Below are 24,038 nucleotides of genomic sequence, written 5' to 3'. Positions count from 1 at the left end.
GCAGAGAGGATTGGTATGGAACTGTTGGCCTGTTCCTCTCTTTAATCCAGGTGGGCCACTCCATCAAGGTGATAGTTAAAAACAGCTAAAATAAGTAATCTGCTGGCTTCTCCAGCGCTCCATAAGTTGGCAAGCTTTTGCACGCTAATTGTTTCCTCGGGCACCCGCTTGCAAACAAGTCCCATGTGGTTTACGCTTCATCTGGATTTTGTTTGCATGCTTTAAAAACATACAAATAATATTGAAAGGTGTCAACCATTTTCATGACTCAACATGACTCATAATATATATGATTTCAAAATAATATATATTGTTAGATATTAGACTACCGGTAGCCTTGTGGCATAATGGTACACACTGTTGCTTTTTGTGCAGACGGGTTTGGTTCCTTGGCAAGGCCCCCTAACACCACCCATTGGAGATATCCAGTACCAGTTTTAAACCTGGACAAATGGGAGCGTTGCGTCAATCATTAAATATTAAGCCAAATTGTTCATGCAATTGACTCACTGTCTTAACCCTTTACGGTGAAAAAGCTAAAAGACACAAAACAAGATTTTAAATGACTCTAATTTGCTTTGGCTGCAAGGTGGCCTAGTGATTATATGTTGGCCTCACAGTCAGAAGAATGAAGGTTTGAATTCATCCAGGCCATTATATACTTTTTTATACTTTATATGTCACAGTAACATCTGATGGTAGGTGTGAAAAAGAGATATACAAATGGATTGCCATGTCAAAATAGGTTTTTATCATCTTAAGAATATAGCCAGAGTTCGCCCAATTCTCTCTCAGGGCAACACGGAGATGCTAGTTCATGCTTTTATTACAAGTCATATAGATTATTGTAACGCCCTGCTTTCTGGTCTTCCTAAAAAGGTTATTGCACCTTTACAATTACTCCAAAATTCAGTGGCATGTGCAATGACGAAGACCAGAAGGCGGGCTCACATTACACCAGTTTTAAAATCTCTGCCTTAGCTCCCTGTGTGTTTCAGGATCAATTTTAGGGTTCTTCTTATGGTTTACAAATGTTTTTATGGTATTGGGCCTTCTTATCTTTCATATTTGCTTTTACTCTATGAACCTTCCCGGGCCCTGAGATCCTACAGCACTTATCTCCTAATTATTCCCAAAGTCAGGACACAAAGTCACGGGATGGCATCTTTCCAGCATTATGGCCTTCGTCTATGGAACAACTTGCCGGAGGACCTCAGGGCTGCGGCGAACGTTCATGTTTTTAAGAGCAGGCTTAGACCCACCTATTTGATTTGGCTTTTACCTGATATTAATTATTTTATTGAAGTCAGTTGTATTTTACTTTTTATTCTATTAGTTATGCAAGATTTTATTTAGTTATATGTATTTATCATTTATTTACACACACATATATATATATATATATATATATATATATATATATATATATATATATATATATATATATATATATATATATATATATATATTAAATATATTAATCTTCATATGTCTTACTTGTATTTTATTCTTTATCTCTCCACATGGTTCTTACTATTTTACAAGTTTTATTATTTTTATTTTCCAACGTTCCTCAGAGGGGTTATCGGCCGTGCTTGTGGGGGCGCTTTTGTGTCAGCGTCCTGGTGGCCATGGTCTGATGACCTCCTGGTGCAGATGGCTCCTGTGATAGTGTTTACTCACATGTCTCCTCTGTACTCAGTCATGCAATCATTGGTCCATATAGTTGCATATTTGTGTATGTTGTGTGTGTTTGTGTTTGGTATCTGTATCCGTGCGTAAGTATCTGATAATGGGGGATATGGGTCACTGGGGTTTTGTTTTTAACTTTGTAAAGCACTTTGCGTTGCATTTCTTTTATGTATGAAAAGTGCTTTATAAATAAAGTTTGATTTGATAAGACAGCTTCAACAAAATTTGTCTTATATTTCAAAATAGAAACATCTCATTTGACACCAAACTCAGAGTCCTCACAACATATGTATGGTCTGTCCTGCTTTACGGCTGTGAATGCTGGACTTTAAACTTTAAATTAGAGGCAACTGAAATGTGGTTCTTCAGAAAAACACTCCACATATCATAGAATGAAAAAATAAGTAATGGAGAGGTATTGGCAAAGGCAAAAACAAGAAGTTCTCTAGTTGCAACGATTCGAAATAGGCAGCTAAAATTCCTCGGACATATCATTAGAAAAGACAGCTTAGAAAAACTGATGTTAACAGGAATACTGCTAAGAAAGAAAGCTCCAGGTCGACAGCGAACAACATATATTAACAGCCTGAGAAATGTTATCGGAAATATCAATAATATAGAACTCATACATAGAAGGGACGACAAAAGACTGGAGAGCCCTGATCATCGATGCCTGCAAACAGGCCTGATACACCATGATGATACTTTATAGGCCATGGGCCAAATCTAGTTTGATCAGTCTAGGTCTATGAGCATGAATTGATGAAGTCTGCTTGGAAGAGAGGCAAATAATCTAAGTCAAATTGAACAGTCCTGTCCAGATTGATTGAAAGCCCTGAGAAGGTTTCAATTTCCCTTTGGCACGGATTAGCATTGTGACACTTTTTGTGAGGAGAAGAATATAAATAGGAAATGTATGTGTCCAGCGTCACCATATAAGTCATTACTCGTTAAGAACGCAGATTAATTGCACAATCTACTTTGACCACACTCCTTTACCTTAACCGCGGATAGTTACCTGAAAAGCGACGTGGGTTCTTATAGTCCACGGCCAGTGTTTAGATCAATCCATAGTGTATCAGTGCAAAGATGAGTGAGGAGACTCAGGCTACGTTCATTCTTCAGGAAAAGATGTCCGATTCAGACTTTTTTTTGTCAAATCCCATCTTTTTATGAAGTCGTCCACCGTACAAAAAAAATGTGATGTCTAATGTGAACACAATCTGACCAACATGTGGTGTTTACAGAAGTAAACATGGCTCCGATTCTAATAGGTACACTACCGTTCAAAAGTTTGGGGTCACCCAAACAATTTTGTGGAATAGCCTTAATTTCTAAGAACAAGAATAGACTGTCGAGTTTCAGATGAAAGTTCTCTTTTTCTGGCCATTTTGAGCGTTTAATTGACCCCACAAATGTGATGCTCCAGAAACTCAATCTGCTCAAAGGAAGGTCAGTTTTGTAGCTTCTGTAACGAGCTAAACTGTCTTCAGATGTGTGAACATGACTGCACAAGGGTTTTCTACAAAACTACAAATGTGCGCTTCATTCACTAACGGTGTTCCAAAAAAGAAAATTTGAATAATACATAATGTTGGATATAGAGAACATACAAACCCTTTATTTATCGAATCACAAATATCGAAATTAAACAATGTGGTGCATTTGCAAACAGCTAAAATGATGTACAAAGCAAACCATAACCTGCTACCCAAGAATGTACAACAATTCTTCTAAACAAAAGAGGAGAAATATAACCTTCAAGGAAAATCTATTTTGAAACATTTGTATGCACGTACAACACATAAAACCTTTAGTTTATCAGTATGTGAATTAAATTATGAAATGGGTTAAGCTAGGAAATTTAAACAAAGCACCAATATGATTCAGTTTAAGAGACTGTTCAAACTACAAATGTTCACAAAGTACAAAGAAAAACAATTTTGATAAACATCTTAAACCTTTTTGAAATAAAGAGATACTGATTATTTATGTATTTTATATGTTTACTTACTTATAGTATATTTAAATATTAAGAACAGAATTATAATTTTTCTAAAAGTTACATTGTTTTGAGGATAACATTTGGTAATATTTTGGTAATATTACAAGAAAAAAGTTGTAAGAGTTATTGAGTGTGCTGAGGCTAGTATTATGAAAACAATCTTGATACAACAACAATTATCGTAACTGACTCGTCATATTTTTTTTAAAAAGTCAATCAATATTATAGGAAAATGTAGTAATATGATGAGAAAAAGTTGTAATGTTTGGAGGTTAAAGTCGTAATGTTACGAAAATAATGTAGTAATAGGAATATTTGTAATAGTACGAAAAAAGTCATAGTACAACAACAATAATCGTATTGCAGCAAGAACAGAATTTGTATTATTTCTCTAAAAGTTACAATGTTTTGAGGATAACATTTGGTAATAATTTGGTAATATTACAAGAAAAAAACTGTAAGATTTATTGAGTGTGCTGATGCTAATATTATGAAAACAATCTTGATAAAACAGCAATTGTCGTAACTGACTCGTCCTATTTTTTTAAAAAGTCAATCAATGGTACTTTAATCTTAATCTTAATATTACAGGAAAAAGTCGTAATATGATGAGAAAAAGTTGTAATGTTTTGAGGTTAAAGTTGTAATGTTACGAAAATAATGTAGAAATAGGACTATTTGTAATAGTACGAAAAAAGTCATAGTACAACAACAATAATCGGAATTTGGTAATATTACAAGAAAAAAGTTGTAAGAGTTATTGAGTGTGCTGATGCTAATATTATGAAAACAACAACTGTCGTAATATTTCAAGAACTGTCTCGTCATATTTTTTTAAAAAGTCAATCAATATTACAGGAAAAAGTCGGAATATGATGAGAAAACGTTGTAATGTTTGGAGGTTAAAGTCGTAATGTTACGAAAATAATGTAGTAATAGGAATATTTGTAATAGTACGAAAAAAGTCATAGCACAACAACAATAATCGTAATTTAGCAAGAACAGAATTGTTATTATTTTAGTTATTAAGTTATAATATTTTGAGGATAACGTTTGGTAATAAGTTGGTAATATTACAAGAAAAAATTTGTAAGTTATTGAGTGTGCTAATGCTAATATTATGAAAACAACAACTGTCGTAATATTTCAAGAACTGACTCGTCATATTTTTTAAAAAAGTCAATCAATATTACAGGAAAAAGTCGGAATATGATGAGAAAAAGTTGTAATGTTTGGAGGTTGAAGTCGTAATGTTACGAAAATAATGTAGTAATAGGAATATTTGTAATAGTACGAAAAAAGTCATAGCACAACAACAATAATCGTTATTTTGCAAGAACAGAATTATTATTATTTTAGTTATTAAGTTATAATATTTTGAGGATAACGTTTGGTAATAAGTTGGTAATATTACAAGAAAAAAGTTGTAAGAGTTATTGAGTGTGCTGATGCTAATATTATGAAAACAACAACTGTCGTAATATTTCAAGAACTTACTCGTCATATTTTTTTAAAAAGTCAATCAATATTACAGGAAAAAGTCGGAATATGATGAGAAAAAGTTGTAATGTTTGGAGGTTAAAGTCGTAATGTTACGAAAATAATGTAATAGGAATATTTTTAATAGTATAAAAAAGTCATAGTACAACAACAATAATCGTAATGCAGCAAGAACAGAATTATTATAATTTTTCTAAAAGTTACAATGTTTTGAGGATAAAGTTTGATAATAATTTGGTAATATTACAGGAAAGAAGTTGTAAGATTTATTGAGTGTGCTGATGCCAATATTATGAAAACAATCTTGATATAACAGCAATTTTTCATATTTTTTAAAAAAGTCAATCAATATTACAGGAAAATGTCGTAATATGATGAGAAAACGTTGTAATGTTTGGAGGTTAAAGTCGCAATGTTACGAAAATAATGTAGTAATAGGAATATTTGTAATAGTATGAAAAAAGTCATAGTGTAATGGTATGACAAAAACAAGTTCTATTGTTTTTGTCAATAAAGTTGTAGGATAGCTCGCTGTACGAGTGTGCTGATGCTAATTTTAATCAATCAATCAATGTTTATTTATATAGCCCTAAATCACAAAAGTCTCAAAGGGCTGCACAAGCCACAACGACATCCTCGGCACAGAGCCCACACAAGGGACGTCGATGTGAATGACCATGAGAAACCTTGGGGAGGATCGCATAGGTTTTATTATATTTTATATTTTATATTTATATTATATTTTATATTTTATATTTTATATTTATATTATATTTTTATTATATTTATATTATATTTTATATTTTATTATATTTTATGAAAACAATCTTGATATAACAACAACTGTCATAATATTTTTTTTAAACTGACTCGTCATTTTCTTAAAAAGTCAATCAATATTACAGGAAAAAGTCATAATATGATGGGAAAAAGTTGTAATGTTTGGAGGTGAAAGTCGTAATGTTACGAAAATAATGTAGTAATAGGAATATTTGTCATAGTATGAAAAAAGTCATAGTGTAATGGTAGGACAAAAACAAGTTGTATTGTCTTTGTCAATAAAGTTGTAGGATAGCTCGCTGTACGAGTGTGCTGATGCTAATTTTAATCAATCAATCAATCAATCAATGTTTATTTATATAGCCCTAAATCACAAAAGTCTCAAAGGGCTGCACAAGCCACAACGACATCCTCGGCACAGAGCCCACACAAGGGACGTCGATGTGAATGACCATGAGAAACCTTGGGGAGGATCGCATAGGTTTTATTATATTTTATATTTTATATTTTATATTTTATATTTATATTATATTTTTATTATATTTATATTATATTTTATATTTTATTATATTTTATGAAAACAATCTTGATATAACAACAACTGTCATAATATTTTTTTTAAACTGACTCGTCATATTCTTAAAAAGTCAATCAATATTACAGGAAAAAGTCATAATATGATGGGAAAAAGTTGTAATGTTTGGAGGTTAAAGTCGTAATGTTACGAAAATAATGTAGTAATAGGAATATTTGTCATAGTATGAAAAAAGTCATAGTGTAATGGTAGGACAAAAACAAGTTGTATTGTCTTTGTCAATAAAGTTGTAGGATAGCTCGCTGTACGAGTGTGCTGATGCTAATTTTAATCAATCAATCAATCAATCAATCAATCAATGTTTATTTATATAGCCCTGAATCACAAAAGTCTCAAAGGGCTGCACAAGCCACAACGATGTGAATGACCATGAGAAACCTTGGGGAGGATGGCATAGGTTTTATTATATTTTATATTTTATATTTTATATTTATATTATATTTTTATTATATTTATATTATATTTTATATTTTATTATATTTTATGAAAACAATCTTGATATAACAACAACTGTCATAATATTTTTTTAAAACTGACTCGTCATATTCTTAAAAAGTCAATCAATATTACAGGAAAAAGTCATAATATGATGGGAAAAAGTTGTAATGTTTGGAGGTGAAAGTCGTAATGTTACGAAAATAATGTAGTAATAGGAATATTTGTCATAGTATGAAAAAAGTCATAGTGTAATGGTAGGACAAAAACAAGTTGTATTGTCTTTGTCAATAAAGTTGTAGGATAGCTGGCTGTACGAGTGTGCTGATGCTAAGAGGCCACGTGAGTCGTGCACTTCCACCGCCGCGAGCATCTGCTTCTGCCATCACGGCCAACGTTGAACCATCCTGAAATGTTTTCGGCCCTCTCATGCCTGCCAGGTGAGATCACGGAGGAGACACCAAGCAGTACAAAGAGCGAAAAGAAAAGACAAGACAAGGTAAACAAACACAAACTCATGTTGAGTGTCTTTGGTCTCAGTTCTCTCCAGCTGCAGGAGACCAGGGGAATGCCCCTCATGTCCACCAGCTGCACCCCCATCATTTCCCCATTACCTCTGATCCTCACAGGCATACTTTGATGGTAGCACTCCTTTTTACGAGCTGTGTTTACAAACACCGGGTGTGCTGCGGTGGCACCTGGAGCGTGCAAGCGACTCGTAAGCAATTAGCCCAGACCCTGGCTGGCCGTCGGAGCACTGCAAGGATTTATGGGGGGATTAGTCCAGGCCAATGAAAACCGCTGGTGCCTGAAAGTGGTGCCAGCAGTGGTGGCCATTAGTTGCTGCTTTGACTTCCAGACACAGTAGGAGTGTTGGAAGCTTGTTTGTCACATGCCGCATGGAAAAGGGGTCACTTTGGACTCAACGTTGAAAGGGCATCTAATGGAGGTTAAAGTAACAAATACTGTTTTCTGCAGGTACGCTATTTTTAAAATGCGCTTCACCTGAATGCTCGGATGCAGACAACCACTGTGTATTCCACCAGTTGCAATTAAAACTGACACTATATGGCGATTTAAAAGATTTAATGCATATAACCTGTAACATTTACTCAATTTTAGGTTTGTTTACAGAATATTACACAATATTATTGCTCCTACGAGTAATACAGTACAGTATTTTCCGGACTATAAGGCGCACTTAAAATAATTTTTTTCATAGCGCCTTATAACCCGGTTATTAATTGGTTTTGCTTACCAACGTCGAAGCAATTTTATTTGGTACATAGTGTAATGATACGTGTGACCAGTAGATGGCAGTCAAACATATGAGATATGCGTAGACTGCACTATGATGGCAATATGACTCAAGTAAACAACACCAAAATGTTATATGTTCCATTGAAAATATTGAACATTATACACAGCGCTCAAAAATCTATCAAATCGTTTTAGTACGACTTTGGTAAGCTATGAAGCCGCACCACTTGATGGATTGTCGGCGCATTAAACATACAAGTATTATTAAGTTAAAGTTAAGTTAAAGTACCAATGATAGTCACACACACACTATCCATCCATCCATCCATCCATTTTCTACCGCTTATCCCTTTTGGGGTTGCGGGGGGTGCTGGAGCCTATGTCAGCTGCATTCGGGCGGAAGGCGGGGTACACCCTCAAAGTCGCAAACTCATCACAGGGCCAACACAGATAGACAGACAACTCACACACTAGGTGTGGTGAAATTTGTCCTCTGCATTTGACCCATCCCCTTGTTCACCCCCTGGGAGGTGAGGGGAGCAGTGAGCAGCAGCGGTGGCCACGCCCGGGAATCATTTTTGGTGATTTAACCCCCAATTCCAACCCTTGATGCTGAGTGCCAAGCAGGGAGGTAATGGGTCCCATTTTTATAGTCTTTGGTATGACTCGGCCGGGGTTTGAACTCACACCCTACCGATCTCAGGGCGGACACTCTAACCACTAGGCCACTGAGTACGGTGTGTGTATAAGGTAAGACATATTATCTGGCACTTTGTTTCGCAATATTATGCAAAAGCAACTTTTCTTACCTTATGGTACCTGCTGATCTGTATTTGGGATCTGCATGAATCCTGAACTATTGCGCACATCTGCCTTTGTAGTCCGTGCCGACCCCGTAGTTGATAAGCTTCTTTTTCTCTATCTTCTTGTTATCCTCCACTGTTGCCATTTCTAATATAAAATAGTGTAAAGTTCTTACTTATATATGTCAGTAAACTCGCCATGAAAGCGCTAAAACATACCGGTAGGGTGAGTTTACATTATTCACCCAAGGAACTTTAGTTATTAGAGAGTTCCGGTCGGACGTTTTTTCACGGGGCACATTTCTTCCTTGTTATTGTTTCCGGACGAGGAGATGCTGCTCCGTTATTGATTTAAGTAAAGTCTGAATGTCATTAAAACAGATAGCTCCATCTTTTGACACTTCTTCCACTCCCGTTACATTTACATCACACGTTTTATTCTAAAGTTATGTAGAATGTTGGCTATTTGGTCACATACAGATTGCTCTCTCACAGTTTAATTCACCAAAATACATCAAAACTCAATAGAGCAACCATTGAACTAATAGTGACATCAAAAATCATATTTTGAAATTTAAATTGAAATATTTTTTTAAATGACATCACAACAAATTTGATTGATCCATCTTAATTGGTCATATATTTACTATAAATATGCTATAATTGACAAAAATAAAATAATGTTTACATATACTGTATTTTTACAAAATATAACAAAAAGTGTTGCATATATTGATATTTGAAAAAATGAAGTATGATTAAAATAATTATATTACATTAGAGTAGTGAAACACGAAAAACATTTGTGATTAATTTAATATAAAAACGTGTATAGCATATTACATAATAATGATACAGTACGGTAGTATGAATAATACATTTTTTTGTATAATTGTTGATTATGTTAGTTGTTTTAGTAATAATTATATTCATATTGTAATTAAAAGCAAACTATTAATTAGGGAAATGAATACGAAATAGTAACAAACTTCTAATGTGTCAATCGGCTTTAAAATTCTTTATTTTAAACATTTCTGACAAAATTTACCACATTTCTGGAATTTTTTTCATCCCCTTTGAAATTCTAATCCTAATATATATTATACACCATAAAATGTGTTTGTCGAAGGTATCACTTAGTCCTTCCTTGGATTTTTTTTTAATAGCTGATTTTGTGGATCATGTAGAAAGCTCTAGTAGAACTTCTTGGTCCAAATAAAATTGACTAATGCAGAAATAAAAAACTCGCATGACCATTCTGCACGTTTACTTTTGGGCCAGTCGCTTCCCATTATTCCATTAATCCTCTTTTCGAAGTGTACTACGGGGGTAATTATAACCCCCCCAAAAACATGTTTAGTGCCTTATTCATTGGGGTAAGTAAGAGAGAAGTGTCCTCCAGGTTGGACTTTGCGCTGAGCGGCTTATGCCATTTCTATTTCCAACAGTCCACAAGCTAAGCGCGCACATAAAGCAAGTCTTTTAAATGATATCAAAAGAAGAAACACTGGAGTCCAATTAGCTGTTTGCTCTTTAGTTGCATGGGGGAACTGAAGGGCCCTTCTCTAGCGTGTCCTGCTATGCAAGTATCAACTGATGGCCCCATTGAGCTGGTGAAAAAAAAGGTGCTTTTGGCTTCCCACTTTGCAATTGGGGAGATCTCTTAACCTTTGACATGTTTTGGCTGGCACTGTCAATAAGCTCAAGCTGCCATTACAAGCAAATCCCGCACTATACATGTCCAGTCAACTGTGGACTTGCCATTTATTTTCTCCTCTATGGCCACAGAAAAGGGGTCCTGTTTGAAAATTGTAATACTCTTTCTTTTCCTTCCATCCCCCATTTTTTTTTGGACGTCGGCCCATCGTCAGATCATTCAAGCCTTTTCTGACCTTGGAGTGGGAAAAAAAGCGAGTGAAACTCCCATGGGGTTCTTTCCCTTTTGTCCGACCCATGCCATGAGGGGAGGAGGGTGGTGCTAAAAGAGTACAGGGTACACCCCACACATGGTAAGTCCTCACCTGAGAGGAAATTTGCAATAGTGTGGAAGAATAAAAAAAAATACACATCTTTCCGCTCTTTTCCTTTCTTTTTTCTCTTTAATTTCTTGTGTCGCCCCCTTGAGCGGCCCTCCATGGCTCAGTGCTTGACCAGAGCTGAGCCTGGGAATCTGGGAGTTCCCGCTGTGCGCCTGTGCTTGATTGACACACCTTTTCAATTATTTCACAGTTTGCTTGCTTTTTAAAACCAAAGAGGGTTCTGTCGGGTTTTTTTTCCTTTTCAAAATACGAGCTTTTCATGTCGGGTCTGGACCGCCGGGCCTAATGGCTGTGACCAGAACCTTTGATCTGCCGTGACCCCCTCCAAAGATCTGGTGGTAGCGGGCGAAAGCGGCCGCCTGTGTGTATGGTGGCACACAAAGGCGGCATGGCTCCGTATTGCTTTAAACACCTTGAGAGATTACCATGGGAACGGGCTGAGGGGGCCCGCGCAGGTGGTGGGTCGAGACGGGAACTCGAACATTAACCCATGATTGGACTTTTGTGATTTGAAAGTAAAGTAATCGCAGCGCTTTGTTGAACACAATTTATTAGGGGGCGCATATGCAGCATTTTATTACAGTAGACTGTATTTTTCGGACTATAAGGCGCACTTAAAACCCTTTCATTTTCTCAAAAATCGACAGTTCGCCTTATAACCCGGTGCACCTAATGTACGGAATAATTCCGGTTGTGCTTACCGACCTTGAAGCAATTTTATTTAGTAAATGGTGTAATGATTAGTGTGTCCAGTAGATGGTAGTCACACATAAGAGATACGTGTAGACTGCAATATGACGCCAGTAAACAACACCAAAACATATTTTTGAGACTATAAGGCGCACTTAAAATCCCTTTCATTTTCTCAAAAACCGACAGTGCGCGTTATAACCCGGTGCACCTAATGTACGGAATAATTCTGGTTGTGCTTACCGACCTCGAAGCAATTTTATTTAGTACATGGTGTAATGATAAGTGTGTCCAATAGATGATAGTCACACATAAGAGATACGTGTAGACTGTAATATGACGCCAGTAAACAACACGAAACTTATTCTTGAGACTATAAGGCGCACTTAAAATCCCTTTCATTTTCTCAAAAATCGACAGTGCGCGTTATAACCCGGTGCACCTAATGCACGGAATAATTCTGGTTGTGCTTACCGACCTCGAAGCAATTTTATTCAGTACATGGTGTAATGATAAGTGTGTCCAGTAGATGGTAGTCACACATAAGAGATACGTGTAGACTGTAATATGACGCCAGTAAACAACACCAAAACTTATTTTTGAGACTATAAGGCGCACTTAAAATCCCTTTCATTTTCTCAAAAATCGACAGTTCGCCTTATAACCCGGTGCACCTAATGTACGGAATAATTCCGGTTGTGCTTACCGACCTTGAAGCAATTTTATTTAGTAAATGGTGTAATGATTAGTGTGTCCAGTAGATGGTAGTCACACATAAGAGATACGTGTAGACTGCAATATGACGCCAGTAAACAACACCAAAACTTATTTTTGAGACTATAAGGCGCACTTAAAATCCCTTTCATTTTCTCAAAAACCGACAGTGCGCGTTATAACCCGGTGCACCTAATGTATGGAATAATTCTGGTTGTGCTTACCGACCTTGAAGCAATTTTATTTAGTACATGGTGTAATGATAAGTGTGTCCAATAGATGATAGTCACACATAAGAGATACGTGTAGACTGTAATATGACGCCAGTAAACAACACCAAAACGTATTTTTGAGACTATAAGGCGCACTTGAAATCCCTTTCATTTTCTCAAAAATCGACAATGCGCCTTATAACCCGGTGCACCTAATGTACGGAATAATTCTGGTTGTGCTTACCGACCTCGAAGCAATTTTATTCAGTACATGGTGTAATGATAAGTGTGTCCAGTAGATGGTAGTCACACATAAGAGATACGTGTAGACTGTAATATGACGCCAGTAAACAACACCAAAACTTATTTTTGAGACTATAAGGCGCACTTGAAATCCCTTTCATTTTCTCAAAAATCGACAATGCGCCTTATCACCCGGTGCACCTAATGTACGGAATAATTCTGGTTGTGCTTACCGACCTCGAAGCAATTTTATTCAGTACATGGTATAATGATAAGTGTGACCAGTAGATGGTAGTCACACATAAGAGATACGTGTAGACTGCAATATGACGCCAGTAAACAACACCAAAACATATTTTTGAGACTATAAGGCGCACTTAAAATCCCTTTTATTTTCTCAAAAACCGACTGCGCGTTATAACCCGGTGCACCTAATGTATGGAATAATTCTGGTTGTGCTTACCGACCTTGAAGCAATTTTATTTAGTACATGGTGTAATGATAAGTGTGTCCAATAGATGATAGTCACACATAAGAGATACGTGTAGACTGTAATATGACGCCAGTAAACAACACGAAAACTTATTCTTGAGACTATAAGGCGCACTTAAAATCCCTTTCATTTTCTCAAAAATCGACAGTGCGCCTTATAACCCGGTGCACCTAATGCACGGAATAATTCTGGTTGTGCTTACCGACCTCGAAGCAATTTTATTCAGTACATGGTGTAATGATAAGTGTGTCCAGTAGATGGTAGTCACACATAAGAGATACGTGTAGACTGTAATATGACGGCAGTAAACAACACCAAAACTTATTCTTGAGACTATAAGGCGCACTTAAAATCCCTTTCATTTTCTCAAAAATCGACAGTGCGCCTTATAACCCGGTGCACCTAATGCACGGAATAATTCTGGTTGTGCTTACCGACCTCGAAGCAATTTTATTCAGTACATGGTATAATAATAAGTGTGACCAGTAGATGGTAGTCACACATAAGAGATACGTGTAGACTGTAATATGACGCCAGTAAACAACACGAAAACTTATTCTTGAGACTATAAGGCGCACTTAAAATCCCTTTCATTTTCTCAAAAATCGACAGTGCGCCTTATAACCCGGTGCACCTAATGTACGGAATAATTCCGGTTGTGCTTACCGACCTTGAAGCAATTTTATTTAGTAAATGGTGTAATGATTAGTGTGTCCAGTAGATGGTAGTCACACATAAGAGATACGTGTAGACTGCAATATGACGCCAGTAAACAACACCAAAACTTATTTTTGAGACTATAAGGCGCACTTAAAATCCCTTTCATTTTCTCAAAAACCGACAGTGCGCGTTATAACCCGGTGCACCTAATGTATGGAATAATTCTGGTTGTGCTTACCGACCTTGAAGCAATTTTATTTAGTACATGGTGTAATGATAAGTGTGTCCAATAGATGATAGTCACACATAAGAGATACGTGTAGACTGCAATATGACGCCAGTAAACAACACGAAAACGTATTTTTGAGACTATAAGGCGCACTTGAAATCCCTTTCATTTTCTCAAAAATCGACAATGCGCCTTATAACCCGGTGCACCTAATGTACGGAATAATTCTGGTTGTGCTTACCGACCTCGAAGCAATTTTATTCAGTACATGGTATAATGATAAGTGTGACCAGTAGATGGTAGTCACACATAAGAGATACGTGTAGACTGCAATATGACGCCAGTAAACAACACCAAAACATATTTTTGAGACTATAAGGCGCACTTAAAATCCCTTTCATTTTCTCAAAAACCGACAGTGCGCGTTATAACCCGGTGCACCTAATGTATGGAATCATTCTGGTTGTGCTTACCGACCTTGAAGCAATTTTATTTAGTACATGGTGTAATGATAAGTGTGTCCAATAGATGATAGTCACACATAAGAGATACGTGTAGACTGCAATATGACGCCAGTAAACAACACGAAAACGTATTTTTGAGACTATAAGGCGCACTTGAAATCCCTTTCATTTTCTCAAAAATCGACAATGCGCCTTATAACCCGGTGCACCTAATGTACGGAATAATTCTGGTTGTGCTTACCGACCTCGAAGCAATTTTATTCAGTACATGGTATAATGATAAGTGTGACCAGTAGATGGTAGTCACACATAAGAGATACGTGTAGACTGCAATATGACGCCAGTAAACAACACCAAAACATATTTTTGAGACTATAAGGCGCACTTAAAATCCCTTTCATTTTCTCAAAAACCGACAGTGCCCGTTATAACCCGGTGCACCTAATGTATGGAATCATTCTGGTTGTGCTTACCGACCTTGAAGCAATGTTATTTAGTACATGGTGTAATGATAAGTGTGTCCAATAGATGATAGTCACACATAAGAGATACGTGTAGACTGTAATATGACGCCAGTAAACAACACGAAAACTTATTCTTGAGACTATAAGGCGCACTTAAAATCCCTTTCATTTTCTCAAAAATCGACAGTGCGCCTTATAACCCGGTGCACCTAATGCACGGAATAATTCTGGTTGTGCTTACCGACCTCGAAGCAATTTTATTCAGTACATGGTATAATGATAAGTGTGACCAGTAGATGGTAGTCACACATAAGAGATACGTGTAGACTGCAATATGACGCCAGTAAACAACACCAAAACATATTTTTGAGACTATAAGGCGCACTTAAAATCCCTTTCATTTTCTCAAAAACCGACTGCGCGTTATAACCCGGTGCACCTAATGTATGGAATAATTCTGGTTGTGCTTACCGACCTTGAAGCAATTTTATTTAGTACATGGTGTAATGATAAGTGTGTCCAATAGATGATAGTCACACATAAGAGATACGTGTAGACTGCAATATGACGCCAGTAAACAACACCAAAACGTATTTTTGAGACTATAAGGCGCACCTAAAATCCCTTTCATTTTCTCAAAAATCGACAGTGCGCCTTATAACCCGGTGCACCTAATGTATGGAATAATTCTGGTTGTGCTTACCGACCTCGAAGCAATTTTATTTAGTACATGGTGTAATGATAAGTGTGTCCAGTAGATGGTAGTCACACATAAGAGATACGTGTAGACGGCAATATGACGCCAGCAAACAACAGCAAATATGACGCCAGTAAACAACACCAAAACTTATTTTTGAGACCATAAGGCGCACTTAAAACCCTTTCGTTTTCTCAAAAATCGACAGTGCGCCTTATAACCCGGTGCATTTTTCAACCTTTTCTGAGCCAAGACACATTTTTTTAATTAAAAAAATCCCGAGGCACACAACCAGCAGAAATCATTGAAAAATGAAACTCGGTAGCCGATATTAATAGTAAAAAGTTGTTCTCGAAATTGTTGGATATGAATTCAAACCATAACCAACCATGCATCACTTGTCTCAAAGTAGGTGTACTGTCACGACCTGTCACGTCACGCCGTTTTCCTGTGTGTAGTGTTTTATTTCTTGTCTCGCGCTCCTATTTTTGGTGGCTTTTCCTGTTTTGTTGGTATTTTCCTGTAGCAGTTTCATCTCTTCCTTGAACTCTATTCCCCGCACCTGCTTTGTTTTCGCAATCAAGACTATTTAAGTTGTGCGGACGCTATCCTTCTTTGTGGGGACATTGTTGATTGTCATGTCATGTACAGATGTACTTTGTGGACGCCGTCTGCTCCACACGCTGTAAGTCTTTGCTGTCGTCCAGCATTCTGTTTTTGTTTAAGTTGCAGCCAGTTCAGTTTTAGTTTCGTTCTGCATAGCCTTCCCTAAGCTTCAATGCCTTTTCTTAGCGGCACTCGCCGTTTGTTTATTTTTGGTTTAAGCGTTAGATACCTTTTTACCTGCACGCTGCCTCCCGCTGTCGTCTGCATCTTGTGATCACGACAAACATCTACAAAGCAATTAGCTACCCGCTGCCACCTACTGATATGGAAGAGTATTACATGGTTACTCTGCCGAGCTCTAGACAGTACAGACACTCAACAACGTCACATTTGCGGATAATAATTACTGGTTTGCAAAAAATATTTTTAACCCAATTAGGTGAAATTACATAATCTCCTACGGCACACCAGACTGTATTTCACGACACAGAAGTATGCCGCGGCACACTGGTTGAAAAACACTGGTGTACACTGCAATATGACGCCAGTAAACCATCAATCAATCAATGTTTATTTATATAGCCCTAAATCACAAGTGTCTCAAAGGGCTGCACAAGCCACAACGACATCCTCGGTTCAGAGCCCACATAAGGGCAAGGAAAAACTCACAACCCAGTGGGATGTCAATGTGAATGACTATGAGAAACATTGGAGAGGACCGCAGATGCTGACAGTTTTAATATTTACAGATAAGTTATTTTTAAGTACAATTTTACAAAAACTAATTGATTTTTTAAATAAATGCAATATTTTAGAGAAGTTTCAGTCTGGTTTTGGAGTGAACCACAGTGCGGCCCTTTTTAAAGATCGTGAACGATTTAGGTTGAGTGCTTACTCTCAAAAACTGCCACTCTTGGTTCTACTGGATCTTAGAGCTGCCTTCGATACAGTAGATCAACTTATTCTTTTAAATAGACTGAAACAAAGGGTTTACTTCTTATCTCTCAGACAGAAAAATCTTGGTATGCTCCTCAAAGACCTGTGAAATCACATGTAGTGTGCCTCCAGGATCCATTTCAGGTCCTATTATTTTTAATACTTACATATTTATATTTATTTATTATACTTACATGATTCCACTTGACAATGTCATCAGGAGACATGGAATTAATTTCCACAGTTATGCTGACGACACACAGTTGTACATTTTCATGCCTCCTGATGACACAAGACCAATGGATACTCTTTTTAATTGCGTTTTAAGATATTAAATCCGGGATGACAGATAACTTTTTTACAGCTTAACCAGGACAAGACTAAAGTTTTAGTCATTGGCCCTGAGAGAGAAACGCATATCAAAACTACAAACATTTTCTTTAACTCCATCACTCCATGTGAAAAATCTGGCCGTCGTTTTTGACTCTGAACTTAGTTCTACACCACATTACATTTTTTTTTAAAAACTAGGTTTTTATCATAAGAATATAGCCAGAGTTCACCCTATTTTCACTCAAGGCAACACGGAGGCGCTAATGCATGCTTTTATTACAAGTCATGGTTTTCTTAAGTAAGTTATTGCACCTTCACAACTACTCCAAAATTCAACGGCACGCGTCCTGACGAAAACCTGAAGGCGGGCTCATATTACACCAGTTTTAAAATCTCTGCATTGGCTCCCCGTGTGTTTCAGGATAAATTTTAAGGTTCTTCTTTTGGTTTATAAATGTTTTTATGGTATTGGGCCTTTATAGCTTTCAGATTTGCTTTTACCCTACGAACCTTTGCGTGCCCTGAGATCCTCCGGCACTTATCTCCTAATTTTTCCAAAAGTCAGGATACAAAGTTACGGGATGGCATCTTTCCAGCACAGTGGTTCTTAACCTTGTTGGAGGTAGCGAACCCCACTAGTTTCATATGTGCATTCACCGAACCCTTCTTTAGTGAAAAAAAAATATATATATATTTTTTGAAATTCAAGACAAAGTTATATGTTTTTTTTACTGGTGCACAAAATGAACCGTGCATGAACATCACCTTGTTCAAAGAACAAAACCAACACAGTGCATGAACTCACAAAAAATTACACACCTGCAAATCAGATGGAAAATTAGAGGGAACATTGTTTGGGGGTATCCGTAATATGCCGTTAGGGAGAAGTTTTTATTTACACGATGAGTCGGGTTTGTCTTGCCCTCCGTGGTGGAGGCTCCGCCGAACCCCTGAGGCCGACTCACCGAACCCCTAGGGTTCGATCGAACCCAGGTTAAGAACCACTGTTCCAGCATTATAGCCCCTGTCTATGGAACAGCTTGCCGGAGGACCTCAGGGCTGAGGAGAACGTTCATGTTTTTGGAGCAGGTTTAAGACCCACCTTTTTGATTTGCCTTTTACCTAACATTCATTAATTTTATTGAAGTAATTTGTACTTTACTTTTTATCTTATTAGTTATGCAATATATATATATTTTTTTTTTTTGTATTTATTTATGACATATTTATTGTATATTTATTTATTTTCTTATTTTTGTATCTTATTATTTTTTAATTGTATTGTATCCTTTATACTCATGGTTCTTACTATTTTACAAGTTTTATTATTTTTATTTCCCAGCGTTCCTCAGAGGGAGCCATCTGCATCAGGGGTTATCGGCTGTGATCCTGGTGGCCATGGTCTGATGACACCCTGGTGCAGATGGCTTCTGTGATAGTGTTTACCCACATGTCTCCTCTGTACTCAGCCATGCATCCATTGGTAGATATATGTGCGTATGTGTGTATGTGTGTACTTTAAAGTTGTCAGTGTACAGCCTATATAGCAGTATAGTATAGCAGAGACACCAATTATTGTCTAAATACAGTATGTGGCAACCCAAGTGAGTAGTAAGATATTTGTGTCTTGCACTTGACGGGCTACAGGATGTGTTACAGTACATCGATGTTGACATGAGGGCGCCAGGAAATAAGAGCATGATAACGGTAACACCGAAGTTAAGTCTCTTCCAAAATATTTGGCTGTGACTATACTTGCTTGCATTACCAGCTATTTTACATATAAATAGATAGATAGATAGATAGATAGATAGATAGATAGATAGATAGATAGATAGATAGATAGATAGATAGATAGATAGATAGATAGATAGATAGATAGATAGATAGATAGATAGATAGATAGATAGATAGATAGATAGATAGATAGATAGATAGATAGATGGATAGATAGTACTTTATTGATTCCTTCAGGAGAGTTACCTGCTGGAATTTTAATTTTCTGAGATAGATAGATAGATAGATAGATAGATAGATAGATAGATAGATAGATAGATAGATAGATAGATAGATAGATAGATAGATAGATAGATAGATAGATAGATAGATAGATAGATAGATAGATAGATAGATAGATAGATAGATAGATAGATAGATAGTACTTTATTGATTCCTTCAGGAGAGTTCCCTGCTGGAATTTTAATTTTCCTGAGGGAACTCTCCTGAAGGAATCAATAAAGTACTATCTATCTATCTATCTATCTATCTATCTATCTATCTATCTATCTATCTATCTATCTATCTATCTATCTATCTATCTATCTATCTATCTATCTATCCATCCATCCATCCATCCATCCATCCATCCATCCATCCATCCATCCATCCATCCATCCATCCATCCATCCATCCATCCATCCATCCATCCATCCATCCATCCATCCATCCATCCATCCATCCATCCATCCATCCATCCATCCATCCATCCATCCATCCATCCATCCATCCATCCATCCATCCATCCATCCATCCATCCATCCATCCATCCATCCATCCATCCATCCATCCATCCATCCATCCATCCATCCATCCATCCATCCATCCATCCATCCATCCATCCATCCATCCATCCATCCATCCATCTATCTATCTATCTATCTATCTATCTATCTATCTATCTATCTATCTATCTATCTATCTATCTATCTATCTATCTATCTATCCATCTATCCATCCATCCATCCATCCATCCATCCATCCATCCATCCATCCATCCATCCATCCATCCATCCATCCATCCATCCATCCATCCATCCATCCATCCATCCATCCATCCATCCATCCATCCATCCATCCATCCATCCATCCATCCATCCATCCATCCATCCATCCATCCATCCATCCATCCATCCATCCATCCATCCATCCATCCATCCATCCATCCATCCATCCATCCATCCATCCATCCATCCATCCATCCATCCATCCATCCATCCATCCATCCATCCATCCATCCATCCATCCATCCATCCATCCATCCATCCATCCATCCATCCATCCATCCATCCATCCATCCATCCATCCATCCATCCATCCATCCATCCATCCATCTATCTATCTATCTATCTATCTATCTATCTATCTATCTATCTATCTATCTATCTATCTATCTATCTATCTATCTATCTATCTATCTATCTATCTTTTCTATCTACAATATATCCAAGTTAATTTCTGTAGCGTACAGCCATTGAAATCTAAGGATCAACTTTTTTCGATGTTTTTCATTTTTATACTTTGTGCTGAGCTTGGATTTATGGAGGAGGGATACACTATTGCTGTACTTCCGTTTATGTCAGTGAACCTTTTCTAGAGATTGTCGATTTTGCAAACATTATATACGCCTTAACCTGACAGTGTTCTCCTTAGAGTCTTTCTCTTGACATGGTTTATGTGTTCTTTGACTTTAGGAAACATTTGTGTATGCAATTATTATTTCTCTCCAGAGTAGCATTCATTTTTGGTCTAAGATCCTGTGTTGTCTTGCCGCGTGAGATAAATTCCAGTACATCCTGTGGTTTCTCTCGTGACACCGTGTAAGTCAGGGATGTCAAACTCATTTTCACATCGCAGTTATGGCAGCCATCAGAGGGCCGCTTGTAACAGCGAATAATGTATGAATATGCCTCTGGATTTCATTGTTAATTATATAAATTGTTTTAAGTAGACAATCGATTTTACAGTAAAAACTCTACATTTACAAAATGTTACTGTAAAATAGTGTTGTTTTTTTTTATTTCTTACAACATTTGATGGTAAATATAGAAACAGTACCACTGTTTTGTTTTGTGTTTGTTACGGAAAAAGCTGGCAGCTTAGTTGCCAGAATTTTACTATTAAATTTACATTGTTTTTTACAACATTATATTGTTAATGGAAAAACAGTACAAGTTCCTTTTTTTATTCTGGCAACTTAGCTGCCAGTTTTTCTACCGTAAAAACAAATGTATCATTTTTCCATGTACAGTAATACACAGTAAAATTATGGCAGCTCAGTCAACAGAATTTTAACGCAAAAACACTGTATTTTTTTTCAATTTACAGTGTTATGCTGTAAAGAACAGCGTACAATGTATTGTCATTTTTATTAATTTGATGGGTAGATTGCGGTAAAATCATAAGTCAAGCAGATATTTAAGTACTTATTTTTATTGAGACAAAAAAATGTGTGGAAAGTATGATAATATACTGTAATATTTGTTGCAATAATAAGTTTAAAGGCCTACTGAAACCCACTACTACCGACCACACAGTCTGATAGTTTATATATCAATGATGAAATCTTAACATTGCAACACATGCCAATACGGCCGGGTTAACTTATAAAGTGCAATTTTAAATTTCCCGCTAAACTTCCGGTTGAAAACGTCTATGTATGATGACGTATGCGCGTGACGTCAATCGTTGAAACGGAAGTATTGGTACACCATTGAATCCAATACAAAAAAGCTCTGTTTTCATTTCAAAATTCCACAGTATTCTGGACATCTGTGTTGGTGAATCTTTTGCAATTTGTTCAATGAACAATGAAGACGGCAAAAAAGAAAGTTGTAGGTGGGGTCGATGTATTAGCGGCTGGCTGTAGCAACACAACAAGGAGGACTTTGACTTGGATAGCAGGCGCGCTAGCCGACGCTAGCCGACGCTAGCCGACGCTAGCCGACGCTAGCCGCCGACCGCACGGACGATCGGGTGAAGTCCTTTGTCCTTCCATCGATCGCTGGAACGCAGGTGAGCACGGGTGTTGATGAGCAGATGAGGGCTGGCTGGCGTAGGTGGAGCGCTAATGTTTTTATCATAGCTCTGTGAGGTCCCGTTGCTAAGTTAGCTTCAATGGCGTCGTTAGCAACAGCATTGTTAAGCTTCGCCAAGCTGCGAATTATTAACCGTGTAATTACATGTACATGGTTTAATAGTATTGTTGATCTTCTGTCTATCCTTCCAGTCAGGGAGTTATTTATTTTGTTTCTATCTGCATTTGAGCCCGATGCTTTCACGTTAGCTCAGTAGCTAAAGAGCTTCGCCGATGTATTGTCGTGGAGATAAAAGTCACTGTGAATGTCCATTTCCCGTTCTCGACTCTCATTTTCAAGAGGATATAGTATTCGAGGTGGTTTAAAATACAAATCCGTGATCCACAATAGAAAAAGGAGAAAGTGTGGAATCCAATGAACCCTTGTACCTAAGTTACGGTCAGAGCGAAAAAAGATACCTCCTGCACTGCACTGTAGTCCTTTTTTCTCACTTTCCTCATCCACAAATCTTTCATCCTCGCTCAAATTAATGGGGTAATCGTCGTTTTCTCGGTCCGAATCTCTCTCGCTGCATTGTAAACAATGGGAAAATGTGAGGAGTCCTTCCTCCGGTGACGTCACGCTACTTCCGGTATAGGCAAGGCTTTTTTTTATTAGCGACCAAAAGTTGCGACCTTTATCGTCGTTGTTGTCTACTAAATCCTTTCAGCAAAAATACGGCAATATCGCGAAATGATCAAGTATGACACATAGAATGGATCTGCTATCCCCGTTTAAATTTTAAAAAATCATTTCAGTAGGCCTTTAAAAGGTATGCAATTTCGAGCAGTACATATATTTTTTCTGTCAAAATGAAAAAAATCCATTACATTTAGTGAGAAAATATTAAGTACTTTATTGACACATATCATTTCCAGGTGTTTGCGGGCCAGATAAAATGATGTCACGGGCCAGATCTGGCCCCCGGGCTTTGAGTTTGACATGTGTGGTGTAAGTGCTTTTGAACTTATATCACACGTTTATTTTGATTTTCCTGTATCGGAAGGAACACAAGGCGCGACTTCCAGTCGTTGGTGTTTAAAATCCAGTGAACCATTGTGACATTTTGCTAAAAACTCAGAATGTTTACTCGTCTGAGGCTGATTTAGGGAAGTTTCACCGCCCAGCCTTCATATTGATCGCTAACTGACGGATCAAGGCAGATCTCGTGCTCTGGGAGTCTGATATGTCTACAAGGAGGCATGTGATAGCAGCTCAGTGGTGATATTACTGCTCTGTGATACGAAAACTGATCTCTGCTTCCTGCAGAAATACATCAGACTGAACCGTCTCTTTACAGGAAACATGTACGCTAAATTAAATAATAAAGCAAAT

At 37.2% G+C, this 24,038-nt stretch overlaps 1 protein-coding gene across 1 annotated transcript in view; it reads right to left on the bottom strand.

The window, feature by feature from the left end:
- The window catches only part of fgf22 (fibroblast growth factor 22), a 118,889-nt gene that overhangs the window by 16,166 nt on the left and 78,685 nt on the right, over positions 1 to 24,038 (bottom strand). The window lies entirely within an intron of this gene.

The sequence above is a fragment of the Entelurus aequoreus genome, linkage group LG27 (genome assembly GCF_033978785.1).
Source record: "Entelurus aequoreus isolate RoL-2023_Sb linkage group LG27, RoL_Eaeq_v1.1, whole genome shotgun sequence".
NCBI classification, from domain to species: Eukaryota; Metazoa; Chordata; class Actinopteri; order Syngnathiformes; family Syngnathidae; genus Entelurus; species Entelurus aequoreus.
Note: the sequence above shows the minus strand (reverse complement) of the source record. Positions and strands in the feature narration are given on the sequence as shown.